We start from the raw sequence: 14,014 nt of genomic DNA on the forward strand, positions 1-14,014 counted from the left end.
TGTCGATCTACCATTTCTGTAACAAGTGCCAACTACGGTCTCTAGTTCGAATACAGAGTAAATCCAATGTTCCCCCACTTTCTGAAATTTCGGTCCCGGAAGTAACACCTTTTCGCTTTCTAAGGTTCCCATAATCCCCACGAACAACTGCATCCCACACGAATGATTGTGGGTTGCCCCTCCTTTGCTGGACAAATAAAAACACTTCCCCTGAAACAGTCTGTCAAATATTCTGTAGACATTACCACATGAGCACTTCTCCGTCTTGACACTAACAACACTTCCCGAGTTTGCACTTGTACCTACTTCCCAAGTGCACCTCATCTAATTGGATACAGGTGTACTGTATAACACTGGTACCGCGAATTGATACCCATCACTGGTATTTGCTCTTCTACGTGTATACTCGCCTGATCCGTAATTACTCTCACTTTAGACATGCGATAGAATAATGGTAAATTCTGCTTCGCCGGAGGCACTACATGACGCAGTCCTTCCGAGAATTCTTTCTGCGCTTTCAGCAACGCCTTCTGCATCTGATCTGGACCTAACGAAGTGGCACTCAATTACCCACGCACTGCGTGATGCATAGCTTCATATAACGCTTCCAATTCGACATGCGCATCATCCACCCTGTCTGCTAATGCCCTCAATAAAGCTGCTACTTGTATTTTCCCGTCTGTTCGGCTCAATCTCGCCTGTATAGCCTCTATATCCCCATTCAACACTTTCCTGGTATTTGCTGCATACCATTCCAAGTCTGACGTCAACTACCGTAACGTTCTAGTGACATTCAATATCCCCTGCTCCATGTTACCTATACGTGTCGTGTTCCAATCCACTTTCGACTTTGTCTCCTCTGCCGACTCCTGCACCTCCCCCATGGTACTATTTAAGCTCCTTATATCTTCCTCGTCCGCGGTTCCAAACACTGTTTTCAGTAATTTTCCCCCTGCATCGAACCACCCTCGTTTCCTGCGAACGAGCGTTTGCGGGACCACTTCCGTTACTTGTTACAGCTGCCGTCTCAGCTTTTCGTATGAGAGCTTCAATTCGTGATACTCGTTCTGTATGTCTTGAAACAACCCCTCCTTCTTCGTGGCCGCCTGTAGCGCCGTAAACCTATCCTGTAGTGTCCGTACATCATTCCTCACCCCCCATATATTATACGTGAACACAATTCTCGGCCTGTGGCTTGACAATACCACATCTAATTGTCTTGCAAACAAAATTCCCTTATCTAGTGGTTACACCTGCACCACCTCTCCTCTGCAACAGTGTAGCAGTACCAGACTGACGGAAGGTTTACCAGGCCACATCCTGGCACGGCACTTGAAGGAAAAGGAAGCCATATCAATCGCTCCCTTCCTTACCAAGTCTAAAACACACAAATGACAAGTAAATTCTACACATACCCTATTACCTAATAACAATAAATACGACATGTTCCTCCCCGAGAACACTTAATCTATTTATCCCTAGACCTAATTGCGTAAGGAACGTTCCTCTGCTGTTCTTTTAGCTTCGGTACCCTCACACCCTTTGTTACTGCTGGAGGAATCTGCGATAACGCAACCACTGCGTCCTTAAACGGCTTAATCCTACTCACATGAACTACTGACGACTTGGTTGGTAACTGCAACTTCACGTTCAGTGGAGACACTATTTCATTTACCTGATAGGGTCCAGAATATTTCGTCAAAAACTTCTTCGTTTTACCCATCGGAACATAAGGATTAGCCAACAATACCCATTGACCAATTCTGTATTGCGGCAGTTTGCTGTTCTTTGCCCAATACTCTCTTGTTTCTCCAAGCTTTAGTATTAGCACGCTGTACCCTTTGCCAAATCTCTCTCAATTTCTTGGCGAAATTCTTCACTGACTCATCCTGTGAACCTACCTGAGGTTTGAGCACATCAAATGGTGATGGCATTTTCCGACCATAAATTGCCTCATACGGAGAGAGCCCCGTTCCTGTATGAACTTTCGCGTTACATGCGCTTGTCAACAAATTTAAATACACGTCCCAATTCGTGTGTTCTGAATTTACGTAATGACTAATCATCTTAACTAACATCCTATGAATCAGTTCTGTTTGTCCATTCGACTGAAGATGAAATGGGCTTGTCCGCAATTTCTTAACTTTCAATAAACGGCATAACTGCTTCATCAGCTCCGACATAAAGTTACTATCCTGATCTGTAATTATAGTATCGGGCACACCATACTTCAGCAACCAGTTATTTGCTAAGGCTTGTACAACAGTGCTTGCCTTCTGATCTGGAATAGCTACCATTACCAGGTATCGGGAAAAATGACCTAATATTGTTAATATGTATCGATTACCCGCTTGGGTCTTGTTAAATGCTCCGATTATGTCTAATCCGATGAATGCGAATGGACGATCCGCTTCAGGTAGTCTCTGTACTGATTTTTCTGATGACTTAAATCTGCTCTCTGCGCACACGGTATACAATTTTGCACATACTGCTCTATATCATTGCGACGTTTCTTCCACCAAAACGTTTCAGCTACCCGTCTATCAGTCGTTCTTTTACCACCATGACCCGACAATACATTGTCGTGCGCTTGTTTCAACACTTCTTCCCTCAGCGACTCCGGTACTACGACGCGTAGTCCGCACTTCGTCTTCCTGCAAAGCAACCCATCCTGCATTTCAAACTGCGGTTGCGTTCAGAACAATTGACACTCTCTGTCAGTGGCTTGCGCCTTTATCCACTCCTTCTCACTTATGCCCACAACTTGTACAGCTGCTATTTTTCTACTAAGCGCATCTGCATTCGTATGTTTTACCCCTGCTTTGTGAATTACCTCGTAGTCAAATTCACTTAGTTTCAGTTCCCATCTCGTTAAACGACTCGAAGGATCTTTCAACCCCAACAACCACTTCAATGCTGCATGATCTATAATCACCTTGAACTTACGCCCATATAAATAACAGCGAAAATACGAGATACTGTAAATCACTGCTAATATTTCTTTCTCTGTAGTTGAATGATTCTTCTCTGCCTTATTCAGTTGCCTGGAAGCATAAGCCACTGGATGTTCCTGTCCATTAACCCTCTGAGAAAGAATACAACCTACAGTAATATTACTAGCATAACAAGACAGTATGAACTCTTGTTCGAAATCAGGAAGTATCAACACTGGGTCTGATGTTAGTATCTGTTTGAGCTTCTCGAATGCCTCCTGACACTGTGCTGTCCATTCAAACTTAACACCTTTCTTTAACAATCTAGGTAATGGATGTGCAATTTCCGCGAACCCCTTTACATATCGAATGTAGTAATTACATAAACCGACATATTGCTGAGCTTGTTTAGTGGTCTGTGGTACTGGAAAACCACGCACAGCCGACGTTAGACGAGGATCCGTTCTTACACCATCCTGACTGGTAATATGCCCAAGATAAGTCACTTCGTCTGAGCGAACTGACATTTCTCGACATTAATCGTAAGATTTGCCACTCTTAGCCTACTAAATACTTCGTTCAGTCGTTCCACATGCTCTTCTATATTATGCGAAAAAGTAACAATATCATCTAGGTATACCATAGCAATCTTAAGTTTCAGTCCCCGAAGCACACCATCTAACAAACGCTGGAAAGTAGCAGGAGCGTTTTTCAACCCAAATGGCATTCTGCGATACTGAAAGTGACCGAGGCTTGTTGTAAAGGCCGTCTTCGGTCTATCCTCGGAACTTACTTCTATCTGATGGTACCCACTCTTTAGATCTAGTGTCGAAAAATATTTACACCGACCTAGATTGTCCAATGTTTCCGTGATGTTCGGTATTGGATACGCATCTGTTACAGTTCGTGCGTTCAAAAAACGATAGTCACAACCAAACCTATACTTTTTAGTACCGTCCAGTGACTTCTTAGGAACTACCACTATGTTGGCAGACCACGGGCTTTCACTGTTCTCTATAATAACGTCCCTTAGCTGTTGATTAATAAATTCTTCCACTAGTGGTTGTAGGTGTTTCGCTATCCTGTATTGTCTTCTATAGACCGTCGGAATATCGCCAGTCGGTATACGGTGCTGTGTAATAGGAGTTGCTGGTAATGGACTTTCTGAATTAAACAAATCTAAATACTCTAATAACAAAGCTATCCGATCACTATTCTCCAAATGGCGAATCTTATCACGTAGTACAGATGGCTTGACGGTTTGCTTGACGTTATAATCATCTTGGGATTCACCTACATCCCCAGCGTCGAGTATTTCCAAACTTGCTACCACTAAACCCTTTGGGAGATCCACTTCATCTGTCCCAAAATTATCTACACTGCCCGGAATCATCAGTTCCACATTTATATCCGTTACGCGCGCAACGCTCCTCCTAATAAAACAATGCATTTCATCCAATGCTTCATTGCTCTGCAGTGGCTCCACCACACATAGTCTCTGCTGTGGTACATCGGTACCTACTGACAAGCAAACTAACTTCCCTGTACCCGAAGGCACTTTGACATACGTAATCGTCTTTAATGCCCTTGTACGCAGTTCAATTGGTGACATGTTAGCAACGGATGCACCTCACGACGTAGAAACATTTACAGCTGTTGTACCCATTGAAAACAAGTTTCCACTAAGTTCAACTGTACGCTGTGAAAGACTAATTTTTGCATGGTGTTTATCGAGGAAGTCCAGTCCGAGAATCACAGAATACCCTTGTCCCACAGTTGGCAACACTTCCATTTGCTCTCCGGACTCTACAGTTCCAGTCTTAAAAACAAGCTGTGTTGTACCCAATGATTGCAACTCATTATTCCCTACTCCACGTAATCTATACCTAGGAGTACCTAGTCTTCTCCTACCCACGAGGTCTAGACTAGCAACAGATACATGTGCCCTTGTATCAATCAAAAACTTACATCTGTTATTCCTTACAACACCCATCAAGCAACAATCCGTCTCTGTACAAGTTTTCATCGTACTTCTGCTTACCGGGAATGTCTTCCGATGGACTAAACACTCTCGTTCCCGTTTAACGCTATTTCCTGTTTATTCCCGTTACCATTCTGTTTACTTCGACACTCATTCGCCTTGTGACCGTAGCGTTTACAAGCATAGCACTGCGGCTGTCTGCATTGAGCCTTCACGTGACCTTTCCTCCCACAACGGTAACAATTCCTCTCCGACGCAAGGATGCGTTTATCATTGCAAACCCTTGTTGCAATGTCTATCTCCTGCAGATGCGTTGCAATACACAGTGCTGTAGCTAAATCCCCAGGATTCTCCATCCTAACCCTATGAGAAAACTCTACAGGAATTCCCCTGAGGAATATATCGACGGCTCTGTTTTCTGCCTGTCGTAGTAATACACGATCCGCATCAGGATTACCCGATAATTCATAGGTCTGCGAATTAATTTTACGTACCCTATCTGAAAAAGACTCCACTGTCTAATTGACTGTCTGTGTCAAATTAGCTAACTTCTCCCTAAAAAATCTTGCACTATTTTGCTTACGATATCTGCCAATTCTTCAAACGTGCTCGACTTACTAAGCGTCTCATGGTACATCACGAACATCTTGGCTTCCCCTTCAAGTCGCAAATTTGCCATACGTAACGTAGTTATGTCCGACCAATTGTTCATTGCAGCTGTTGCCAAAACATCGTTAATGAACGCTGTGACATCCTCTGTTGTTTTACCCGAGAAAGGCGTGACCAGGGTAGCTACTGAAGGATATATTGCAAGGTTGGACATTGCTACTGTAACGTTGTCGCTTTAATTTGCTATGAAAGCGGCGCTGATAGACAATAAAAGTGGGTTAAAAGCTGTGAGCTATCTGAGGAAGTTAACCTTGCATTACTGCGCAACTGTTTCACCAGGTATACAGTCTAGCTTACCAAATTCCCAACCAGACTAACATTAATTATAATCTTTTAATAAAAAGAAATAATCTTTAAATAAAAAGAAATAAATCAGTTTATATTTGGAAATTTATTTCAACATTGATCATTGAAATTTCAGCATATTAAACTTGAGTCGTAACTAAGCTGGTGCCTTATTTACGATTGTGAAAATGTGAGATTGTAATCTTACGGAACACATCAAATATGGAGCCAAGATTGGGAGACTGCATACAACACTGCATTCATAAAATAACATGCGAAGAACGTTGAAACATATGCAAGAGGCAATTAACCACAACCAACCGATTCAATTTTCACCCAAAGAAATTACGTTCGTAGCAGTTGTATGTCCGTCATGTAATTACCACACACTGGTATACTAAATTCATACTAACTCCCTGTGAAATCTTCCCGAAAAGAGTAGCTGAGGGCTACTTTGATGATTACACCACATGCTTCACGTGGTCAACTTGGTTTACACAAAGAGTGTAACTCCACAATAAATTTCGATAGTTAAAATAAATTAGATCGAAAAGCAATTTACAAAAGAAAAACCTCAAACTGGTTACTATCGTCTTACTATTAACCTGATGGGTCAAACAATTGTATAAGCATGTGGTACTGGTCTCACAAAGTACACCCCACGTGGGTTGAACATAAAGAAAAGTTGCTATATTGAAAAATATTGTCAAGATGAGACGTTATAATCTCACGCACATTCGCATTGAAGAGTGATGATGCTAGTTAGAGTTACTGATCAACACGTGGTTCCACTTTACTCATAAAGTAGTGACAAAGCAACGACCGGAATATATTCTGAACTTCACATTCGAATTACACTGCGTTGCAATTTAAGATAACATTAGATATTTTAGAGCTAAACCTGAAATAAAGGTGATTAAATTTTCAGTTAGGCTGAACTTAAGAAATCCATTGTCCTACAGACTTAGCAGACACGCGCTTAGCCGGAGATCTTACCACTTCAGACGCTCGCCACGGCAGACTGGCGTGGTCCCTTCCTGAGGGTGGCTCACAAATATGAACAGAAGTGGCCAGAGGGGCAGCTTCCTATATAACATGACAAGGGACGGACAGGACCATACTAAGAATAGAAACCTCTCTGCTTTTAGAAAGCATAGCTACCTGTTCCGACATTGGTCCTACTGTTCTCTAGCAGACAGGCTTGTCTGCTACCCTCAAGCATGCAACTAGAAATACATTTGCTCATTCATCGTCTCACACAGAAGGGAAGGGGGATGACAGTATCTTATCGTATACAGTATATAAAAGAAAGCGGATGTAGGTTCCGTATGAGACTGTGTGACATGAATTACATATAAACTGTGCTTTAAAGTGTAGTAGTGTGACAGATCGTTCTTGTTTATGTGTAAAAATAACACGTATCACTGCTCAGTCTCCTCCCAGATAGCCAGAAACACCACAGTAAAATTAGAAGAGGAATTTATGCCGTAAATGACAACAGATTTAAGAAATTAACATGAAAGGAATCCAACAGAGACCTTTCACTACTGACTTGCACTCATTTGAACCCGTTTGCGACTCTTATGCCGAACACAAGGTCTTCATTTGCGTCATTAATTCTACATGACGTAACTTATGCTGCGCATTTTCTTCTAACAATTTTGAGACTTGCTCCATCAGAGCAGCTATACTCATTTCAGTACTAACGGATCTTGTTTCCGGCATGATTTATGCAAATTACCAAAAACTTACTCTATACTGAATTTACTCCTCAGAACAATAACTACACTAGCTACTCAACTCCTTTGCCACAGTTGAGCACTACACACAAGAAGACAAACAAGACTCACAACGCACAACTAAACAAAATTAATCCTTCCGCCTTGTTATTGCCCAGTGACACTCTCTACAATTGTGCACTGCGTGACCAAACCATCTACAAACTGAACATTCTACTGGTACAAAATTCGTGCACGGCTCCCCATGCCCCGTTAAATTGTCGTGGTCAAAAAATTCTACCCGACTCCCGACATACAGAGTTTATGAATATATTGAACTTGTTAACATGAAAAGAAGATATCCTATTGCGCAACTATGCAGTGACTTAATTTTTCGTTGCATTGTGACTAGGTATTCCATAACTACATGAGACTGCAAAACACTTCTGTTCAACGAGAAAATATGAAACACGATTATCATGATCTATATTCGATTTTTTTAAAGTAATTTATGCTAATTTATGAAGATGGTGGAGACAACGGCATTGCTGTAGTGGTAACGCCGGTTCCCGTCGGATCACCGGAATTGAATGCTGTTGGCCTAGGCTGGACCTTGGAAGGGTCACCGTCTGGGTCTACCGAGTGCTATTGGCAACAGGAGTGCTCTCAGCCCTCGTAAGGCCAATTCAGGAGCCGCCTGACTGAGAAGTAGCAGCATCAATCACGAAAACCGACAGCAGCCAGGAGAGCAGTGAGCTGACTGCATCCAGTGACGCGTAAAGGCTGAGGATGGCACAGTGGCTGATCGGTACCGTTGGGCTGTCATGGCCTTTTCGGACAGTGTTTGTTTCCATTTTTTTAGTTGTGGATATAACAAACGACAAAATTTCTTTCGTATTTTTGGTCTGATCGACTGTATTTTGAATGATTCTTATAAGACAACCAACTGAGAACTCGATCAGACTGGAGGCTCTCCTTCCACCTGGGGCCCGGGTCTAGAGGCCCCCAAACCCCAACCCCTTAATCACGCTCTGGCCACATACACACAATATCGCTGCATTGGCTTGCATCAGCGGTGGAGTCTCAGATGATCGCTTGGTATTAGTTCTGTACCATATAAGGGCTCCAAAGTGGCCAATCTGTTTCTTCGCTAGTGTGGCTAATATTTTGTCCGTTGAGCTTTCGTCCGCTAAGTTAACCAAAGACAAGAAAAAGTTTACTTTAAAAGAAAGTAACGCTGTGGTGTCAGTACTGTATGACGTAAATGGCGTAACTTCAGTAAATGTAGTCTCATTTGGAGTGCATTATAGATAAAAGAAATAATCAATTGTTCGTGTTTGTCTCTCTCTCTCTCTCTCTCTCTCACTCACTCACTCACTCACTCACTCTGTGAGTGTGTGTGTGTGTGTGTGTGTGTGTGTGTGTGTGTGTGTGTGTGTGTGTGTTTGTGTGTAATGTAAAACGGGTAACTTTCCTGGTTTATACACTACAGGAAAAGAAACAAGTGCACCCTGATAGAGATTTCCAGTCAACAATATCCACCAGTGCTTATGGACTACATGAAATGATTACATTTACATACCAATGACACAAGCGGTTCAGTGGTACCACGTATCGAGCCATGCTGAAACACCCATACTAGTATTTGGTGTAGCCTCCATGGGCTGCAATGTAGGCACCGACTCTGGTATCCAGCTGATCGTACAGATGACAAATACTCTCCTGGGATACGTTATACCACGACTGCTACACCTGTTCACGTAGTTCTGTAAGAATTGTTGAATACAAGTCACTTCTTATCCCATCGTATCCCACACAGGCTCGACTAGAGACAAGTCCAGACATCATGCATTATCGTCTTCGAACAACACATCACCTTTCTATTACAAGAATGGCAAAAGAAAGGTCTAACAGCATCAAGCACGTACCGAGCGCTGGTTACAGTCCCCTCTAGGAAAACAGTAGGTGTGTAGTGTCGTGGAATAGTAAAGAGTTGGAAACATGGAATATTGTCAAAGTTTCGTTGCCTATGCCGAGAGCCAGAGGCAGTAGGTTAGCCAAGAGGTAAGAGGATTGCACATGTATCAGAATGTGTCGCCATGCAGGGGCAGTGGCCTGGTTACACACAACAGGCGAGAGAGAATTGCTTAGCACGCGGGTTTGTGTTAGACGGGGACTTTCGTAGAGTGTAAGACAGAGGTATAGCGTCAGCTGTACTGCATTTCATAACTTCACGTAAGTCTGCCGTAACAACCCGTAACTCTATCACAAGAACATCTAAGAGGCGAGTACGACAGATAAATCAGCAGTATAAGTGGAACAAATGCGTTCAATACAAATGAGCATGACGTCAGGACGTCGCTCGTGCTTTCTTTAAATATGCCAGCTTTGATAGCAACAAGGCACTCGCAGTTAGACTTGCAGTTAGATGTGTACTGGGACGCTGCGTAGCACTCAGCTCGGTGATCGACATGTTAATCTTTATTAAGGAGATGTTGCAGTAAGGGCGGACCATCCAGCAGCAGACGTGAGGGGACAGTACCAGCTCTGGTCCTCTCTGCTGCCGCTGTCAATCATCAACCCAGGATTAGCAGACACTGCGGCAGACTCACTCGCCACCAATGCTGACCATGTCAGTGAGCCCTCGCTGAGATCGTGCTGGGCCTAGGCCCTGTGCATCCACCATCACAACTGGGTGAGCCGACAACACTGGGGGATTGCAGCTTGTTCCACCTGTCCGCCTTGGCCGAGCCACCAGGAGGAACAGGGAAGAAGAGGGGGTGGGATAGAGTACACTCCGCACTACGAGAACGCCTCTCGTGCCAACAGTACCGGGACTCCAACCCGGATCCTCCTATGCACAGCGGCCTACTGTCCACTGCCGAGCAGGCCGGCCAGCCAGGCGCCACCAGCCATGCGCGGCCGAAGTAAGGGCATTCTGCCGCTATGTCACAGCACGAGGCGCTGCGCTAGCAAGACTGGTGCAGCCTGAAGCAGGTGTCATCGCCCCAAGTCAGCGAGGACTCGGGGAAGGTCGTTGATATCACCAAGCTCAGCCTGCCTGTGTTACACGGGCCACATTGTACTCGGCAGGAATAAAGGTGTCATGAATTAATAATGTTTCTTTGTCGTTTCTGACGCATCCACAGTCATTTCCTAGCATCCCGACAACTGGAGAGGTCACCACTCGGCTTCCAGTCCACCGTAGGCGACCGGGACCACCGGGGTGCCTACAGATTTGGTGTAAGAAGTCCTCGCGCCCACCGCCTACAGATTTGGTATCAGAAGTGTTCGAACCATCCACTACAGCACTGGCCTGCAGACCTGGTATCTGGAGTCGTCGACACTGCCACTGCAGGACTGACACCACAGAGTTGCGGTTGGAACTGTCGACTCTACGCAGCCTTGTGGTAAGTGTACGAGGCGATTTTTGTTAATAACTATGGATGCAAGTTCTTTGTTGGGAGTGCAATTTGTGACACCTGCAGGAACAGCAGATTTATCTGAGTTTAAGGGAAACAGTTGGGAAATGTACTTGGTTCCAGACAGCCATCGTTTCATGACTCCAACTACAGTGCTTGGGGGGACAATAGTTATTCTAATCAGTTTGTGTAATGTCATCACATGAGAAAGTTTACCAGTGGTGCTAGCAAAAGAAAAGCATACGAAGAAGCACCAAAATTTGTGAAGGAACTGCCAAATGTGATTTCGTATTTTGCGAAGAAAGATTTCTCTGTTGGTAACATTAGTGATGTTTGTACTGAACCAGAATCACCTACACTTGTCCCTACTTCTAAGCACTGTTCACCGAGTACCGGTGAATCTGAAATCATTCTAGAGCAGTGTTTTGTAAGTGAGGCGTTGATGAATGCGAATGTTGAATTAGGAGATCATAAAACCGAAACAGTTGTCAAGTACTGGCAGTGAATTAGTGAGGTCACGAACATTGGAGAAAGATCCGGCGAAATGGAAAAATGTGAAATACGAATTCGTGGAACTGTGTTTAGCGAAAGGTTTAGACTACTTTAAGAACAATATAGATGATCTAAGTAAATCTGACTGTGTGTAGAAATCACAAAAAAACGCGCGTATCCAAAAACTTGTTCTTAAGAAAACTGCTGAATGGAGAGAAAAATGAAGGAAATTGCTGTTGTATTCCGAATCTACAGGAAATTATTCAGTGACAGCATGGACTTAGACAACATGCGTACTCCATTTTCAACCTGTGGATTTTCTGACTGGAAGAAGAGCGAAGAAAAAGTGGCGTTTCAAGAAAACAGAGTTAACCATCTCAATAACTCAGTGACGTGGCTTCTGTGATCGAAGGACGGGGGACTTAACCAACACTGAAATGCAGTGTACTATTAAAACAGAGAAAAATTACTGACAAGAATATCTTTGGCGCATGGCAGAAGCAGTTAAACATTTGGCAATAAGAGGACATGTTTTTGGTGGCTATAACGAAATTTTTGCAGCCCCAAGTAATGTTAACTATTTATGTTCCTTTGTACTAATTACACATTTTGACCCATTTTTGAAACAACACGTCAAAGAGCATAGCTCTAAAGGTCGTGGTCATCAGACGTATTTTTCCAAGACTATTTGTGAAAAATTCATCAGCCGTATGAGAAACAAGGTACTGAGTAAAATATTGCCGAAATTCAAAATACTACGAACTAGTTGTAGACTCAACGGTAGATACGGCACATGAAGATCAGCTAGCCGCTGTAGTAAGGTACTGTTTCGAGGGAAGAACGCACAAAAGATTATTGTGTTTTGTTTCCATACACAGTCAAATGGGAGAGCCTTAGGAAGGTTTTCCTCGCTCTCTTTGGAAAATACAATATTAGGATAGAAGATTGTCGTTCGCAATCCTAAGACAATGCTACTGACATGAGTGGAAAATATTCAGATTTAAGTGCAAAGATAAATGAATTGAATTAATTAGCATTTTATGTGCTCTTTGTTGCGCAGTCCTTATACCTCGTAGTTCAGAGCAGTGCAGGAGAATCGCTAGAATTAATTTTTTTTCAGGTTTTGTAATGACTATATCACTTTTTTGTGGCTTCTACTCATCGTTGGCACATTCTTGTGAAGAAGACACCGTCCGATATTACATGGTCGTTCCGTGAGGAAAGAATATCAGCTGTTCGGCAGAATTTCGATACCGTTTACGTCTCACTTGAAGAAATTATCGAGAACAAAGAAGAAAAGGCAGCGACAAGAAATGAGGCAGAAACATTTCTTTTAAAAAAGCTAGAAACAGCAGTTCTGGTTGTTTTCTGGAATGGTGTGTTGTCTCGAATGGACAAAACTAGCAAATATTTGTAAAAGCTTGAATTGGACTTAATTAGCGACTGTTAAGCGTTGCAACTATTGATTCCGTTTTTTGATAAATATGAACACCAGTCTAGGAGCTTAAGTGAGCATGTGTATCAAGTATACATCGACGAAAGGAAAAGCAAAATTAGAAGATCCCAAATGCAGAAAAATGAAAAGAATTGAGTGGACGTGATGGGAGAAGTATTGCGAGATAATTAATCTTTTTCTAACTTTAGCAAATAATATTATGAAGCAAGAAGCTAAGGAACTGTTGACGGAAACGTCGAAATTTTGTGAAAAGTAACGACGTGATCCCAGTGAAGAAAGTTTTCGGAGTTAAGTTCTTCATATTAGTGAATATTTGAAGTATTCCCTCAAAGAAAGGCTGCTAAACGTTTCACCGATCGAATTACATGAATTAATGACTGAAAATGATTTTGGTGACTTTTTTCTAAATGTGAGGATTGCTTACGATTTCTTCTCTCAATACTAACTGCGAATTGTGAAGCTTATCAAGAACAAATTACGTGCTACAATGAAAGAAGAATGCATTTTCGCTCTCACTTCATCAGCTGAACAAGAGGTGACCAGTTCTCTTCACTTCCAGGATGTGATAGAGGACTTAGCTACGACGAAAGCGAGGAAAAGAAAATTTTGAGGTACTCATTTTTTATTTATTGCATTTATATAATAGGGTAACTTAGTACGTGTGTGTGTGTTTAACGCAATTAGGCTGTTCCATTTGGTACATAATCATCTAATAACGGTTGATGTCGTAGAAGAACGTGTATTCTCTTACCTTTCCTAATGTTCTTCTGCAGAAATGTATTAGGCCTACATGAAGTAAGCAGGGGTAAGTAAGCAGGGGTCACATTTTTTTTCTAGCCCCAGGCCTTCACATCGGTTAATCTGGCTGTGTGGGCGGCAGTTGGTTGTATGGAAGCGCCGCAGTATGAGGAGTCGGCGTGGAGACGTGACAGGTGCTGTCGATTATGACATGCCCCTCAAATCGGCGTGAGTGAAGCTGCCAGATTTGTTGGTGTATCAACGAGGCTTGTCCAACGAGAAAAACAAGGAACTCTGTACTTCTGACAATCATGTAACAC

This window comes from Schistocerca cancellata, chromosome 1, assembly GCF_023864275.1.
Source record: "Schistocerca cancellata isolate TAMUIC-IGC-003103 chromosome 1, iqSchCanc2.1, whole genome shotgun sequence".
In the NCBI taxonomy this organism is placed as follows: domain Eukaryota; kingdom Metazoa; phylum Arthropoda; class Insecta; order Orthoptera; family Acrididae; genus Schistocerca; species Schistocerca cancellata.